The sequence below is a fragment of the Nansenia antarctica genome, assembly GCF_963989245.1.
Source record: "Nansenia antarctica genome assembly, chromosome: 6".
In the NCBI taxonomy this organism is placed as follows: domain Eukaryota; kingdom Metazoa; phylum Chordata; class Actinopteri; order Argentiniformes; family Microstomatidae; genus Nansenia; species Nansenia antarctica.
The window spans coordinates 18,605,674-18,610,856 of NC_137676.1; positions in this window are offsets into that span (position 1 = coordinate 18,605,674).

Consider the following 5,183-nt stretch of genomic DNA (forward strand, 5'->3'; position numbering starts at 1 on the left):
AACTCACGAGCACCCTGCACACACACACCACTCATAATGCTTTACCATAAAACACTTAAACACTTTAATAACACAATAACACAACAGTGTTAATAATGCAAAGAATAAAAAAAGGTTCAGTGCATTCAGTTCTGTCTCTATTGCTCTCCTCTCCCGTTGTCTCTCTGTTACTGTCCTGTTGTCTGTCTCTCTGTTGCTGTCCTGTTGTCCGTCTCTCTGTTACTGTCCTGTTGTCTGTCTCTCTGTTGCTGTCCTCTCCTGTTGTCTGTCTCTCTGTTGCTGTCCTGTTGTCTGTCTCTCTGTTGCTGTCTTCTCCTGTTGTCTGTCTCTCTGTTGCTGTCCTGTTGTCTGTCTCTCTGTTGCTGTCCTGTTGTCTGTCTCTCTGTTGCTCCCCTCAGCTCTAAATGACAGAAATGAATTAGCTAATTAGTTGGCATGTAAACATATAGTTAGGGTTGGGTACAGTTTGGGTTTTATTCGATACCGGTGACAAATCGATACTTTAAAAACGGTACCGGTACCGAAACGGTACTTAAATCGGTACTTTTGATTTATTTTTTAATTCTGTGTTTCCTCCAGGAGTTTTCACATCAGTGCCAATAATTGTGTTATTTTTGCTATACAGAAGGAGCGAAAAATACATGTACACTAGGTTAGTAAAAAGTAAAAGCCACCTTACCTTTACGGAGACAAGATAGACCAAAGTGGTCTGTTTTCAGTAGGCTGCGGTCGCGGTCCTGGAACCCATGATGCTGACGTCCGATGTCCTTTCTTTATCCAAGATTGGATGAACGGGAGAGGGTCAAATTTGTCGATCGGAGGCCCATTTAAGTCCACGAACAACAATGCGGTAAGGCTCCTGGCTTGCAGCCGGTTCCTGTTCTGACTGTCAGTGTCATTGCATCCAGAAAAGCCCCTCTCACACTCTGCAGAGGTCGGAAGAAAAGTGTTGCTCGCCACTATAAGTTTTTTCAAGGTTTTACCCTGCTGTTCCTTGCCTTGTAATTTCCAGTCTCTGAACTCACTGACAGCATCACTCGAAGACTCTCCGAGACGTTTAGCAAACTTCCCCACCTCACGCTCTCCAAATAGAACAAGTTCTGCCCTCTCTTTTGGCCAGAAGTGCTGATCCAGAGGCTTCAACATGCTTACCAGCTCACTATCAGGGAGACGCTTGGTGAGATTATCAATAATTGACTGGTAAAATTGGGACTTATTTATTTTACGTTGCGTTTCGGTGAGAGCAACCTCTTTGAACTGACCGCTGGTTATGGCCATTTTGACTTTAATTTCTGTTTTCCCTCCCTGGTCCTTCATGGCAGAGAGCACCTCGATCGTTTGGTGAATGTGGCGGCTTGCATCAATCAGGGATGTGTCGCGTTTCTGTAGTTTCAGGGAGAGACTTTGTAGTTCACGTAACACGTCTTTCATTGTCGCTAAATCAGAGAGAAATCCAGTGGATGTCAGATGCTTACGTAAACCAGTGTACTTGGCCTTCTCCATACCGGAACGTGAGCCATCTTCACTAGCTGATTTAAAGTGATGTGCTAACACTGGAAAATCCTTCAGCACAGCTTTGACAGTGTTGAAACTGCTGGACACCCATCTTATTGTGAACACTTTCCCTATTTTCAGTATCTGCAGGTTCAGTTCCGCAGCTGCTTCCTGTAATTCCCTTGCATTTTTCGAGGACTGGTGGTAAAGAGCATAGAGTTTTGAGAGGAAAAACTCTAAATGATTACAGCCTGTCACCTCCTTCAATGAGTCATTCACCGCTAATTCTAACCGATGCGCGAGACAGTGAACTGCCTGCAGCCGAGGGAAGTCCCGTTTCAGTCTAGCTATTAGTCCATTCACTCTCCCTGTTAGCACGGCCGCCCCGTCTGTGGCTATGCTAATTAGGTTTATTTAGGTTTATTTATTAGGTCTATTCCCGCTGATCGAAGGCTGTTTTTCAGTGCATTGCACAGGGACTCGGCATCTGTGCCCTGGTCAAGTTCAACTATGTCAAAAAACACATTGTCCACATCTCCATTTCCAGTGACATCGCATCTGACATAAATAATCATGTACGCCCGTCCATGAATTGTGCTTTCATCTATTGTTATGTTAATACTCGAATGAAGTGATTTGACATTAGAAATGAATTTCTTTCTTCTTCTTTCTTTTTTCTTTTTCATCTCCTGTGCAATATGCTCTACAATCTGTGCACATGAATGATCTGATCGGTGAGTAGGGCCGACTGTCATTCATCTCATTAAGCTTCATGATTGGATTCAGTTTTGTATATGGCATCCTTTCTTTAGCGACAGTATAGGCTGCCCTGAACGAACTTGCTGTCTCCTTGTACATAATGGAAGTGAGTGCTGCTACTTTCTTAGGAAGCACTTCCTTTTGTTTAAGCTCTGCTATTTCAACAGCTCGTTTATGAGCATGACTGTCGCGGTGTATATAAATATTTTTCCGCAACTGCTTTTGAACGGGGCTACTTACTGTCCCATTGATCCAGGCATCCGCCAAATGCACTCCCCACTTTTTCTCTGAAAGTGAAAGAGTCTTTGCCTCTTTACAGGCAAGGCATCCAAGGCCATCCTCATTTGCAAATAGCCAGGGGTTTCTTTTTTTCCAGGATCTCCACTGATCTTCTCCCCAGTTGTGTGGCGTTGCCTCCCCTACCTCTTCATTCTGCCCCTCTTCTGAACTGTGTGTGGGTGTTGCGCGTTCAGGCCTGGTAGCAGAGTCCTCAGTAGTAGCAGAAGTAGTAGCAGTAACAGTAGTAGCAGCAGTAGTAGCAGCAGCAGGGCTAACTTTAGGTGTCATAGCAAGTTTCTTTGATAAAAACCCGAAGTTTTCTAGGCTTGATGACCCGGTCGGCAGCAGTGGCCTTTTTTTGGGCGGCATGGTAGCTACTGTATGTATATACTCCTGTATAGCTAATGAATGAATGTTTGCTTTTCAATAATAGTGTCTGCACGTTCGCAAGCGCTCAACGATCATATTTTGCTGTTGCACAGTATTCTACTGCGCCCCATAGTGTCTTGGTGGTGAAGTGCAGGCAGTCAAAGGCATACTGTCATTCACAGGAGATTAATGGTGCGCGTAGTTCTTTTGAAAAACGTGTTTATTTTACAATATTTATAATATAGATTAAATAATATTCATTACATTGACATTTTGATCAAATAATAGCCATGATTAACAGCAAAGTTTTCTAGGCTGTAACCTGCCTCTTCATCTCCCCTGTAGCGAAGGCCACATTTGCCTATGACCTTAATTGATTGATTGATTGAAAACTTTATTAGAAGATTTGCAGAAGTAGGTACATGAAAGTACATATTACATACAAGGTCAACTAACAGGATAAAAACCCAAGAAAGCCACTGGCTTATTTCAATTGGGGTCCTTGATTCTCAATTCATCGTTACATGTAAGACAGACAAAAAAAACTAGTACTATCTACAAGATAATACAGACAAATAACTAGTACTATCTACAAGATAAACATACATCCATCATGGGAAGAACAATACAACAAAGCATAAGGTATGTACAGCGGGTAGGACAGGTGGGGACATACACCACAGGTGGGGGCGGGGGACAAAACACAAAGTATGTACAGTGGGTAGTTCGGGTCTTTTAATCTGATTTTTGATTTAGAGGGTCCAGTTACGGATTGCAGCCTCCTGTAAATGTTTTTTGAGAGTGGTTTTGAAGGTGGGCAGTGTTTTGCACTCCTTTAAGATTATAGGAAGGGCGTTCCACATTTTTACTGCATAGTTTGCAAACGAGTTTAACCCCTTGTTTGTGGTGCAACGTGGTTCGTGGAGCTTCCTCTGGTATTGTATGTGTGGACGTTGTTCACTTTTTGGAAGTATGTTGACAGGTACTTGGGTGTCTTTGTGGTGTAGCGTATCTTGAAGACCAGGCCCAGTGCAAGCTGCTGCACTCTGTCAACTACTCGTAGCCAATCAAGGCTCAAAAAATGAGCAGCGGTTAGATGTGTCCTAGGGTTGAGACCTAGCAGAAGCCTAACCAGTTTATTTTGGGCTGTCTGGAGTCTTGTTTTTTGGGCCTTTGTGGTTCTATAGTACCATGATGTTACGGCATGTCGAAGTGACATTGAATGAGAGCTCCTGATAGGGTCCTCAGTGTGTTTTTACTGACAAGTGAGGATATCCTGTACAAGAATCTAGTTCTATGGCTATCTTGTAAAAACCCAGTCAATCGGTCAGGGGTGTATTCCATCAACATCGCCAAAAGAAAATCCAGGTTTAGTCTGATAAGTCTCGCGAGAAGTTATCAAAAATAAGCCAGGATTTTCCTTTAGCGACGTTGATGGAATACCCCCCAGATGAGTTAGCTAGCTAGCTGTCACACTATCATTTTACCAGACATGTTACAGCAAATAAATACCAAATATGAACATACCTTACAGTCGTTCCGTACAAACATCATACCATGCCCTGGGTACACAGGCCCCGAGCAGAAATATCATTTCTCAATGCGCATCCTTCACAACTGTGAAAGCTAAACTGATAGGTTTGAATGATGTCTTCATAATGTTAATGTGAATATGTTTGTTGAAAAGGACACTGTACACTTTGTCCTGTTCTGAGAATTCAACTGTGTGCTTTTTAAGCACAACCATACAAGACATCACTGTGTGAACTTTGTACAGCCTGTACTCTGGGCTCTGTGTATTACTGTGTGAACTTTGTACAGCCTGTACTCTGGGCTCTGTGTATGAACTTTTCCTCACCCATTGTCCACTCCTTATCTTCAGCCCCAAGTTGGGCGTCCACTTCGATGCATAGATTGTATATGATAGGGGCCTGTATATATGCTGTAGGTGAGTGTTGTGCAATGTTGTGCAATAGCCCCCTGAGTGTTGTGCAATGTTGTGCAATAGCCCCCTGACTTAAGGCCATAGTGACATCACAGAGGACGGCCCTCCTGACCATCTAGGTGACTGATAGGATCACAAACTGCCTCCTCCTTTCCATTCTGTATGAGAATAAAAGACTGGCTCTCAGGAGGAGAGATTAGTGTGAATCTGGGGTCTCTCTCGCAGGAGAGGCCTTATATTCATCCTCCTTGCAAGTAAATAATAATCATGATTGAATCCGTGTCTCTTTGTTGTTTAAAGTCTACTACGGTCTGTTTGAACTAGCGATGGGTTAGCA